Source organism: Aethalodelphis obliquidens, unplaced genomic scaffold (assembly GCF_003676395.1).
Source record: "Aethalodelphis obliquidens isolate GAN/ISIS:26980383/991018 unplaced genomic scaffold, ASM367639v1 scaffold37, whole genome shotgun sequence".
Lineage (NCBI taxonomy): Eukaryota > Metazoa > Chordata > Mammalia > Artiodactyla > Delphinidae > Aethalodelphis > Aethalodelphis obliquidens.
This window is the reverse complement of record NW_020837981.1, coordinates 12597399-12610298: the sequence shown is the minus strand read 5'-3', so window position 1 is coordinate 12610298 and position 12900 is coordinate 12597399. Positions and strand designations below refer to the sequence as shown.

General features: G+C 38.9%; 1 protein-coding gene across 6 annotated transcripts in view; it reads right to left on the bottom strand.

The window, feature by feature from the left end:
• Window positions 1–12900, bottom strand: part of ASCC1 (activating signal cointegrator 1 complex subunit 1) — a 100259-nt gene that overhangs the window by 10426 nt on the left and 76933 nt on the right. The window contains exon 10 of one of the 6 annotated variants that reach the window (XR_003437886.1): window positions 2893–2964. The exons of the other annotated variants lie outside the window; for them this stretch is intronic. The gene's annotated coding sequence lies outside the window, so the exon portion shown is untranslated. The remainder of the gene's footprint in view (window positions 1–2892; window positions 2965–12900) is intronic. 6 annotated transcript variants of the gene reach the window in all.

Below are 12900 nucleotides of genomic sequence, written 5' to 3'. Positions count from 1 at the left end.
GTGGGGAAGAAGTCCCATCCTTGGGCTATGCATATGCAATCAGACAGCAAAGGAAGCGTCCACTTGGTTTTGTGGCCAAGAAAGACAAGTAATGTGAAAAAACTATAATCACAGCCCTTGGAAGATTCTAATTGAAAAACAACAAAACAAATAATGGTATATTTCAGAAGCATTCTTCACAAAATTGTACCTCCAGGTACAAAAATGATAAGACTTTAGGTAGTAAACAGAAAGATATGGACAACAGCCTAAAAATATAATAGACTTGAAAACTATCACAGCTCTTCATACGTCATATTGCCAATGTCACTTAGAATTAGGATCACAAGTAAGTTTTTTCTTTTCCCACAGGTAAGTTTTGTTGGTTAAAATTCCCCAAACCTAAAAAAATGATTCTGAGTTTCTGCCAAGGTACCAGGCAATTCAAATTCTCAAGCCTTCCCGTACCTTACATTTTTCTTCTGGCTACGTGCAAGATTACTCTTGAAGAGAGCAAATATGAGAGATGTGAAGAGACAAGAAGGAAAATGGTGATCTAACACATCAGGTCAAAAACACCTTCTATCTACTTGAAAACTATTTATACAGGCTGCACTCACATTGATTCTTTCTAAATCGTCACAAAAGAACACAATGGAGCCTATTCACACTAAGGTAAGCCATGTCACTCTACGTATACACAAACATACCCAACTTCACCTGGAAACCAAAGGTAGAAACTTCTTTTCTATTGAAGAGAGAGATCAAAACAGTTCTTAGGGCAAACTAGACTTCAATGCTTTCCTATCAATAACCACATAGCTACTCTCTTCCTCAATTTTTCCACCTTTAAACAGGGACAATACCTTACAAGGATATTCTGCAGTTACAGGAAGATAAATTATCAGATGGAATTTTGAGCTCTATTATTGTCACTCACTAACTATAACATCCAATGCATCATTACAGGACAAAAAGCAGCTTCCTTAAAAGAAAAAAAGAAAAGGTCTAGAAGGAACTCTGATAGCTTACAGTCTCTGCAGTCATCAACTGGTTTCACAGGGCTATATTTTTAAAGAATGGAATAGAAACATCTACTTCAGAATAAAAGACAATGTGATTGTTAGGTGGTTACTATTCTAGAGTCATCTCCAAATACAGCCCTAACTCCGCCTGAGATACCACATCTAATCTGAAACCTCAAACTGCAGTGATCAGTGGTGAGAGAGCCAATAATGATACCTAATATAATAGCCAATAAAAATAGGACATAATGTACTTCCAAAAGGCCGGGGGCACCTCAGATAAAGGGAGCAAGTCAAGGCCAGTCTGTGGGAGGAGTAATTCTTATCATCAATTACCTCTAAAAGGAAAGAGCAAGAAGAATGTAATCAGTGGATCAGCTATGATTTTTCAACCTATCAGCACACCACTCCTGCTTTGGGCATCTCCATTAAAACAGTACCAAAAAGCTTGCATGTCACCAGAGCCCAAGTCTCCCCACTGACTGCAGTGGCATAGGAACATTATCAAGCTGCTCACACAGAATGGGAACGTGAACTTCCCTCTTTGATTCTACTCTCCCAAACCACCTGCCTCTCTCAGCTGCAGAGAGCACAAGGAATGTTATAGGCCTGACCTGAAGAGGCGCCAGGCAGAAGCCAAACAGCCAGGGAATGAAGGCTTTAACACCTCCTTCAAATAATTACGCAGGGTTGCACTTTTGGATGTTTGCCCTGAGCCTCACTGCTGACGTGAGGATTATCAAGTTTAAGACTCTGCTGGTAAGGCCAAATGACCTATTAGAGAGTGAATTAAAACTGCTATATACAAACAGGATGCCAGGCAGTTCTGCTGAGCACCTCAATACTCAAAATACCAAAGGACTTCCCCTCCCTGCAGAGTCTTTCAGTTTTAAAAAGTAGCAATACAAAAATGTGGGTGGAAGTAGGAGACAGGAGAGAAGAGGCTGTGCTGACATGGCTGAAGAACCCAGACCTCATCTCAGCACACAGCAGCACGCTCTGCTGGTTTCCACAGCAGCAGGTAGAATTAGCATCAGAGATGGGCTGCTGGGAGTTGAGTTTGCTGCAAAATTTCTTCCAGAAAAAGCCCTGCCTTCAGGCATGGATATTACTGCTTCACCAGGGAAAAACTGCCCCAGGTGGCTGCTGGCTAGCAGGGTCTCTTCAATGCCCTAAGCCTGTGACCACCAACCCTAGGGGCAGATGCCCTTTCAGGACTAATCTAGATAATGTTTCTGCAGATAAATTCTTTCCCTCAGAAGGAGGCTGCTTAATGCTCATTCAAATCTGTTACCACTCTTACTTTCAGTTTGGTCATCTTCCCTCAGGGATTACTCATAATTGTCCCTCAAACAACAGCAACAGGAGGTAAGTGTTTGATCTTTGTATTATATATGAGAAAGGAAGTGCAAGTCAGCAAAAAGGAGCAGAGGTGATTTCTGCTCAGCCTGGGGGTCTCTAGGCAAATGGCTTTAGGGAGGCAGGGCACAAAGAGGCTGACTAGTGTGCCAAGTGACAATTCAGAAAAAGAACAGTGAGAAAAGAGGAAAGGTCATCAGGTGCAGCCAACTCCACTCCAACTTTTCCAACAGGAGAACAGCAACAAGAAAAGTTCAAGAGCAAATCAGATGTCCCTTGGCAACATCAGGCACCGGCAAGAGCATATATACATATAAATAAGAGCTGTCCAAAAAATAGCTGTTTGAAATGCTTCCTTGTAAGGTGAGAGACAGGTTGCCACATGTTATCTTAGATTTTCAACTAAGTCACCTCATCTTATTAGACAACGAGACGTGAAATATTTATTTTGTCCTCTGTCAGGACCATAGGAAACCTGCCTTCAGTAGCACCACTGGAACATTATCTATTATGACACACACTTACTTACTTGCCTGTAATCCAGTCCAGATGACCTCCTTCCCCTCTGCAAAGGTGTGGGCTAAATGTCAGACAAAAGGCCCTGGAAGAGGGATAGGGTTATCATCCCCACACACACCACAGGAGTTGCAAGACCTCTACAATTTAACAAACTGGTATCAATGTTTTAACCTACAACTGAGAGCGCAAACTTTGAACTGGAATTCTGGTTTACCTACATCTTGTTTTTCTACTTTTATTTTGTAATAATAATGTTCATCTATGAGCATTAGTTCTAAAACTGTTTCACCATTGAGATATGGGAAAGAGGACATGATTTCTTAAGAAATTGTCACAGCTTCATCACGTGGTGAAGTTCACTCTCACTTCTTTTCTCTTTCCACAATGTCCTCTAACATTTGGAATAACACTTAGACATTGCTGGCACCAAGCCACCTAATCTAATATGGTTTCATTTGGTCTGGTCTCTAAACAATAGGCTGTCTCAAAGAAGACAGTGCCCTGTCACCATCTCTAAGTGCAGATTTATATCTGGTTACTGGTGTGTTTACACTGTAGCTAAAAAACCACAATGGAATATATACATACAATGGAATATTATTCAGTCTTAAAAAGAAAGTAAATCCTGATACATGCTACAATGTGTATGAAACTTGGAAACATTATGTAACTGAAATAAGCCAGAATCAAGATAAATACTGTATAATTCCACTTATATGTGGTACCTATAGAGCCAAATTCATAGAGACAGAAAGGAGAATTATGGTTGCCAAGGGCGGAGGGGAGGGGAGAATGAAGAGTTACTGTTTAATGGGTACACAGTTTCAACTTGGGATGGTGAAAAAGTTCTGGAGATGGATGGTGGTGATGGTTATACAACAATGTGAACGTGCTTATTAATGACACTGAATTATACACTTAAAGTGGTTAAAATGGTAAATCTATGTTATGTATATTTTACCACAACTTAAAAAAAAAAAAAATAGACCGAAGTGAACCATAATCCAACTCCCTTCACTTGTGAACTACACCCAAAATGATATACTAGACCCCTACAAATGAATATATAAAAGAAATAAATATTCCCCACAATAGTAACAGGCATCTTGTCAAAAGAGTTCATAGGAATGGGATCAGAGGGACCAAACAATCGAATATTTATCCCCATCCCCCACAAATGCACCAAGCACATAGCTTAGTGTTTTATCTTCAGCAGGTATTCAATAAAATACTTTTCATCCTGATAAAAACCAGAAATGATTTTAAGAAAAGTAATTTTAATCTCATAATTCTTTTCTACTCTTATTGTCTTTGCCTATTTCTTGTCTTTGTGTTAGGTTAGACTTTCCAAACCCACCATTCCCTGCCTGAGCAAAGACAAGGCACGAAGTATCCCAGTACCACTGCAAAGATGAATAACCAATAAACATAAATTCAAGAGAGAGTGAAGGGAGAAAAAAAAAACATCTTGTATGAACAGAGCAACAGACCAGGGAGGGTGCATCTTTCTAGAACAGATGTTGGCTCTGTCAAAAATCAGCCAACTGCTCATTTTCCAGTTTCATTTTAACGATGGTTGTGCCTCACTGACAGTCATATCTTTAGTTGCTCTCATCAGTGTTTTAAGATTTCACTTTCCAGGCAAAGTGACACATAAAACAAATTCAGAGGATAAGTTTTGGTGAAATACTGCTTGGATGTGAATCTTCCCCCTGCCCCCAACCCAATAATCTAAAACAAGATAGTACCAAACCAAACTGAAGCATTTCAAACTGCACTTTTCCTTATATATCTGATGCTCTAAGAAACTGCTCAATCAATCACCTGTCAGAAGTCTTTCAGATTTTTAACATATAATATGTTATTTCTATTACTAGCAAAATATTAAAAGCCCCTAATGATTTCCTGCATCTCCCATTTGCTCAAGTTTTGTTTTGTAATCATCAAGAATGGAGGCAGACTGTGAAAGTGGAAAAGGGGGAAAATGTAGTGGACTGCCTTCTGTTTTCATAGAAAACCTTACAATACTTGTTATTTCTTTAAACCATGCATATGTATAACTTTTGTTTTTAAAAGAATGTAAGTTTCCTGATGGCAGGGACCATGAGAGTCTTGTTCTATTAAAATCCCCAGTGCTCCCCCTGAAGCAGCTGTTCAAAAAGTATCTGTTGGGGGCTTCCCTGGTGGCGCAGTGATTGAGAGTCCGCCTGCCGATGCAGGGGACACGGGTTCGTGCCCCGGTCCAGGAAGATCCCACATGCCGTGGAGCGGCTGGGCCCGTGAGCCATGGCGTCCAGAGCCTGTGCTCCGCAACGGGAGAGGCCACAACAGTGAGAGGCCCGCGTACCGGGAAAAAAAAAAAAAGTATTTGTTGGGGCTTCCCTGGTGGTGCAGTGGTTGGGAGTCTGCCTGCCGATGCAGGGGACGCGGGTTCGTGCCCCGGTCTGGGAGGATCCCATGTGCCGCGGAGCGGCTGGGCCCGTGAGCCATGGCTGATGAGCCTGCGCGTCCGGAGCCCGTGCTCCTCAGTGGGAGAGGCCACAGCAGTGAGAGGCCTGCGCAGCGCAAAAAAAAAGTATTTGTTATTCAAGTAACTGAAGTCACCGTTCTTGAAGCTCTAAATGGCTCCTCATAAGGCACAGCATTAAGATCACAATGCTTGCGATGCCTCCAGGGACTGCAGGCAGGGTCTGGTCCCTGAAACACTCCTCTCCCTGACTCTTCCTCTAGTGCCTCTTTCAGGTGCTCACATGCACATTGTTCCTTCCTGCCTCAGGAAATTTGCACATGCTGTTCCTTCTACCTAAAAAAGCTCTTCACCACCATCACCTAGTTCTCTCCCATAAGTCGGTAGACTTCAGCTCAAATGTCACTTCCTCCAGGAGATCCTCCCTGTCTCCTGTCCCCCTCTCTTCACCAGCCTGATGGGGCCACGGTAGGCCTATCCCAGTATCCCCAAGGACCTTGTAGGTTATGTTAAGGCATTTACTCTTCTATCTAGAAAAGAACAGGGAGCCACCAAAGTGTTGCCAGCCAGGAAAGATAATATCCAATAAGCTGGTAGGTCTGGGGTTCAGAGAATTATGAACAGCAGCAAGCAGCTTACTTGGGACACAGATGACCTTTGCTCAACAAACAGTGGCCTCATCCTACCTCCCCAGGATACCTCCAGTAATGCCCTATGGTAGTGTTTTCCAGAATGGGGCATGACTATCACTGGGGGCTCTAGGGATAATTTTATTGGCATATAACTAAATATTTTTCAAAGATTAACGTATTTATTTCAATGGGGATTCAAAAATAAAACTTGCATTCTAAACCCATGGGAAAAAAAAAAGAATGTAGACAGAGCCATATTTTATCACTAACAGAGCAAAGCAAGAGTGGCCGTATTTTGGCAAGATGTCTTGTCACAGGTTCCTTTCTAAATGCCACATTTTTCTGCTACTCATGCTAATTTTATTTATTTTTAAATTTATTTATTTTTATTTATCTTTGGCTGCATTGGGTCTTCGCTGCTCCGCACAGGCTTTCTCTAGTTGCGGCGAGCAGGGGCTACTCTTCGCTGCGGTGCACAGGCTTCTCATTGCTACAGCTTCTCTTGTTGCAGAGCACGGGCCCCAGGCACGTGGGCTTCAGTAGTTGTGGCTCGTGGGCTCTAGAGCACAGGCTCAGTAGTTGTGGTGCACAGGCTTAGCTGCTCCACGGCATGTGGGATCTTCCAGGACCAGGGCTTGAACCTGTGTCCCCTGCACTGGCAGGCGGATTCTTAACCACTGCACCACCAGGGAAGCCTTATTCATGCTAATTTTAAAATTAACACAGGTTTACTTACAAGTTCACTGGTCTTTAGTTTTCATTCAATACTTTTTATTAATACATTCGGTAATAAGGCATAAATGAAAATGCAAAATAAATCACTGTTCATGTTTAAAGTTAATTAGTGCACACCACAGAGAAACAAAATTATTTTTGGATGTATTTTGAAATAAAAGGAATTTAAATGTAAATTCAAGCTCATTATTATTCCTATCAGCTGAAACTTGCTGATGTGAAGTAATAAAGTTGCAGTCAAATTTAACTGAAAAATGAACTTCACTTATTAATGGAGGATTGTGAGTATGCGTTACAGGTATATTTGACTTGGGGCTCTCTTTTCTTGGATTTGGTAAACTAATTCTTAAAAAGAAACATTTGCTAGAAAAGAGTTAAGTAAATGAAAATTCAATAGGACTGACTGCTCTTAACTAAATATTTATGACATAAATAATATATCTTAAAGGTCTATTAAATACAAGCATCATATCTAATCATAAAGCAGAAAGGGCACTGGGTGAAATTAAAAAGTGAACTAAACACTAACCTTTAAGGCAGTGGTCAGCAAACTTTTTCCATAAAGGGTCAGGTGGTCATATGTTGTTCGTCACAACTACTTAACTTTGGCACTGTGGCACAAAAGCAATCAGTGCATAAACAAATGAGGACAACTGTGTTCCAATAAAATTTTATTTAGAGACCCTGATATTTGAATTGCATATAATTTTTACATGTCATAAATTATTCTTCTTTTAATTTTTTTCAACCATTAAAAAAATATAAACACCATTCATAGTTTGAGGGCCATACAACAAAACAGGGGACAGGCCAAATTTGGTCCTTAGACCATAGCTTACAGGATCCTGCTCTGAGAGTTACAATTTCAAGTAAGGGGCAAAAAATATCCCCTTTGTCAATCAAAATCTTTTTCTTTTCTTCTGCCAAAGGAAGATTCTATAGAAATTTATAGATTTCTGATTTCTACAGAAAAAAGTTTTAGTTAGCCAATCCAGAAAAAGCTTCCTGAATGCTTGCCAGGCACAAAAGACATTGCTAAGCGCTGAGAGGCACGTGAATGGTGTCTGCACAAAGTAAGGAGAGGAGGGTAGGCACTGAGAGGTGAAAGCATGCCATAGACTGGGATGGTCCTTACCATTATGGAGGAGGTAACACCTGTACTGGACTTTGAAGAATGAGTAGGATTTGGATAGAACAAGATTGCAGTAAAAGAAAAACAGAGAGATAAGGACAAAACTTTAGGAAGTAGTCATACAAGGCAGTGAATTAAAAAAAAAAAAAAGTAGAACCAGAAAAAGGAAAAAACTGCCACTAAAGCCAAGAGAAGAGAACATTTGAAAGAGAAAAGGGCTTAAAACTCTCAATGTGGTTACTGGGCAAAAATTAAAGTAGGTTAAGGCACTGGACAAAAGGGGGCTACTGGTGCCTTTTTACAGTGCGGTTTCAGTGTAATGACAGAGCTGACAGATAGGTTTCATGGAATTAAATGGAATAGTTTGAAAAGGATGTTGGTGGGAAGAATGGCTTTAAAGAGAAATGGACTCTATTTTCTTAAATAAAACAAAACAAAAAACATTCTAGTGAAAGATGCAGCTACCTTATTAGTAGCTTGCTCAATATGAAACATCCTAATCAGGAAGTTGTTCCTTACCTAAAATTCTTATACCCCTTGAAATCAAATGGGCCAAATTTTGTAGTAAGATCAGGAATTAACAGAAGTTACATCTATCCTAAATGCTGGAACAAAACATAGGCATGACTTCAACAAACTTTTCTGGAAGATGGTTATTAAAAAAAAAAAAACCCACAACCATAACAAATGGTTAGTGTCCTATTCCCCTCCCAAGAGCATGTCTGTTTTTCCATCTTCTTTTATTTTTTATAATTTTTTACAATGATGTAGTTTCAGTCTTTCAGAAAAGTTACAAAAATAGTAAAGAGAATTCCTGGATACCTTTTTCCCTTCTTTCTTTTTTTTTTATAACCTACTTTAAGAAAAGCATTCTTTCACTGATTTCCTGGGTTTTGTTCTTTGTAATGTGGATACTGCCAACAAACTCTAGACATTCATTTTTAAAAGTGCTGGGGCCTTTTTAAAGTAGTTTAGTTCACGTTGTCCATGATTCACTCACAAGCTGTAGGAAAGAAAAGTGCAATATAGGCTCACTTAACAAAACTGTTTGGAATTCATTTGGCTTCTTTAATCTGTAGGTTGATGTCTTTCATTAGCTCTGGCCCATTCTCTCTTTCCTCTCCTTCTGGGACTCCAATTAAATGTATATTAGATCTTGTCACTCTATCCTGTATGTCTCTTTTTCTCTCATCTGTAATTTTTACCTTCCCCCTCTGCCCATGCAACATGTTGGATAATTTCTTGTTGACAATTTCCACTTCACTACTTCCCTCTGCAGCTCTATCTAATTTGCTAACTTGCTGCTAAACCCCATCCATTGAGCTCTTAAGTTCAGTTATTGCATTTTTACAGTTCTAGCATTTCTACTTGGTTCTTTTCAGAACTGCTACATCACTTTTTCTTTGCAATAGTTCCCAATTACCTGATAAAAAAGTTGTTTTAGCCTAAGTCTGATAATTCTAGTATTTCATGTCTTTATGAGTTCTGGATGTCTGTTCGCTTATGGTGAGTGGTTTCCTCATATGCCTAGTTATCTTCGTGTATTGGCTGTTTTGGGGGCAAAAGTTCCTTGGAAGAATATTTTTAGGCAGAGGGTGATAGAACTTTCTTCCAGAAAGGATTTTTCTTTACTATTGCCAAGTACCTGGGAACACTACCAGTCCAGAGGCTCTTTCATCCAAGTTCAAGACTCCAAGGTCTGTTTTCTCCTTTTAGAACCCTAACAGTTAATTTTTGCACTGCCTGAGGATCCTCTTTGTCAGATTTTCCCCTCATATTTTCTATCTCTCCACTTTGCCAGAGATTTCCTTAGCTTTATCTTCCAATCCTTAATTAATATATACATATGTGAGTATATATGTTATTTCTATGAACTCTCTTCTCACAGAAGCCTTTTCCACAACATCTTGCTTTTATTTTCCAAGTGAAATTCTCTAGAAAGTTGTACATTTGCTCCTCTAACAAGCTGCCTATTTTACATGATTGTCAAGAATGATGTGATTGCTTCCAATGCTGTGGATAAAAGCTCTTACAAAATATTAGTATGCCCAAGTGAAGTTAATAAATGTCAACAGTGTATAAGCATAAATAGCTTAAATAGAAAGTGACACCTGCTTAGTGATTTTACTTAAATTAAAATTTCAGGAATTCCCTGGCAGTCCAGTGGTTGGGACTCGGCACTTTCACTGCCGGGGCCCAGGTTCGATCCCCTGATCAGGGAACTAAGATCCCGCAAGCCGTGCAGTGCGGCCAAAAAAAAAAAAAATTCAAGTCATAGAAATATCAGGTAGTAAAAATGACACCATAGCTACGGTGGTAATGAGACATAGCAACTTTTTTCTACATTCAATTTGCTGTTATTCATAGTGATATAATAGTGCAATGGAACATTTAGTGATAGATTTTCAAGGAAAGGCTTTCTGCGAAAGGTGAGTTTTGAAAAAAAAAATTCTAAAGAAGAGCCATGTGACTAAGAAGTAATTTTCAAGAACAGTATGTAACGTGGCTTAATACTGAATTGGATAATAAAAAACACAATATTTTCATCCTTAGAAATAATATACTTTCTAAATGCTAGTCTTCCTCTGTAGTCATTAATATCTTTTAAAAAAAAATTACTACCGAGTTCTCAATCTAATCTCTCTTACCTTGAAAAAATAAATTCATCTTTTCAATATTCTTCTAATACTCTGAAACAAGTAATCATTGAAAACAAGCCTCTTCACTAAGAGTATTTAAGAACTTAATTGTGCCTTTGTTACCTTAGGACAAATAGACCACAGAGGTGGCCAGGGAAGGACATGTGAGGCACATTCTGCTTTTTGACCTTGGTAGTAGTTACAGTGTTCACTTTATGATTATTTGTTTAAAAGTACATATATGTTTTATGAACTTTTACCAAAGAGAATAAATAGTATGTATTTTTAAACAGCTTCCTTTATAGAAACTTCTCTAAGTAAAGAAAACTAAATAAAGCTCTCATTTAAATGCATTCATTCTAACTGTCCTTTTAAAGAACTTTAAGAGGCAGCAATGGAGCAAAGCAAAAATGAATGAAATACTTGAGTTACTCTCATTTACATCTTTCAAGAAAAGTCTCAATGTACCTAGCTAGATTTAAAACATATTTTCAGATAAAGTACTATTAAATATTAATATAGTTAAATACTGCCAATTCCCTCTTTCTGTAAATTTAAATATTCTTATATATATAAAAAAATTCATCTCTTTTTTTACTTGCTTTATATGTTCCAGGATTTTTTTTTAGCATCTTTATTGGAGTATAATTGCTTTACAATGTTGTGTTAATTTCTACTGTATAACAAAGTGAATCAGCTATGTATATACATATATCCCCATATTCCCTCCCTCTTGCGTCTCCCCCCCCACCCTCCTTATCCCACCCCTCTAGGTGGTCACAAAGCACCGAGATGATCTCCCAGTGCTATGCGACTGCGTTCCACTAGCTATCTATTTTACATTTGGTAGTGTATGTATGTCCATGCCACTCTCTCACTTCGTCCAGCTTACCCTTCCCCCCCGCCCGTGTCCTCAAGTCCATTCTCTATGTGTGCGTCTTTATTCCTGTCCTGCCCCTAGGTTCTTCAGAACCTTTTTTTTTTTAGATTCCATATATATGTGTTAGCATACAGTATTTGTTTTTCTCTTTCTGACTTACTTCACTCTGTATGACAGACTCTAGGTCCATCCACCTCACTACAAATAACTCAATTTCGTTTCTTTTTATGGCTGAGTAATATTCCATTGTATATATGTGCCACATCTTCTTTAACCATTCATCTGTCGATGGACACTTAGGTTGCTTCCATGTCCTGGCTATTGTAAATAGAGCTGCAATGAACATTGTGGTACATGACTCTTTTTGAATTATGGTTTTCTCGGGGTATATGCCCAGTAGTGGGATTGCTGGGTCATATGGTAGTTCTATTTTTAGTTTTTTAAGGAAACTCCATACTGCTCTCCATAGTGGCTGTATAAATGTACATTCCCACCAACAGTGCAAGAGAGTTCCCTTTTCTCCACACCCTCTCCAGCATTTATTGCTCGTAGATTTTTGATGATGGCCATTGTGACTGGTGTGAGGTGATACCTCATTTTAGTTTTGATTTGCATTTCTCTAATGATTAGTGATGTTGAGCATCCTTTCATGTGTTTGTTGGCAATCTGTATATCTTCTTTGGAGAAATGTCTATTTAGGTCTTCTGCCCATCTTTGGATTGGATTGTTTGTTTTTTTGATATTGAGCTGTAAGAGCTGCTTATAAATTTTAGAGATTAATCCTTTGTCAGTTGGTTCATTTGCAAATATTTTCTCCCATTCTGAGGGTTGTCTTTTCATCTTGTTTATGGTTTCCTTTGCTGTGCAAAAGCTTTTAAGTTTCATTATGTCCCATTTGTTTATTTTTATTTCCATTTCTCTAGGAGGTGGGTCAAAAAGGATCTTGCTGTGATTTATGTCAAAGAGTGTTCTTCCTATGTTTTCCTCTAAGAGTTTTATAGTTTCTGGCCTTACATTTAGGTCTTTAATCCATTTTGAGTTTATTTTTGTGTATGGTGTTAGGGAGTGTTCTAATTTCATTCTTCTACATGAAGCTGTCCAGTCTTCCCAGCATCACTTTGTTCCAGGATTTTTAAGTATCTAAAGAAATGGCACTTTCACAGTGTCCTTTGATTTTGGACCTACAGTACTGGCTATTCCTTCCCAAATATATTAATGTGCCTTTATTTGTACCAAATCATCTCTGGTGAGTACAACCTAGGGCTCTAATGTCTCCTCTTCACTTTGCAGTTAGAAGCTATGCTTTTAAATAGTTACTACTGTACCCCTATTCAATCTGCTGAGAGCACAGTCTTGGAATACTGATTCGATTGCGTAAGACCATTTCATAAGTCCCCCAAACAGACTGCCATTAAGACCACTTCTCTCTCCAGAAACTGGCAGTTAATGACCATTCTACTTTTAGCTAGTGAGGAAGCAGTTATTTCCTGCATTACATCTTTAGATCAGCATGATTTCTCCATTTACAAGTTT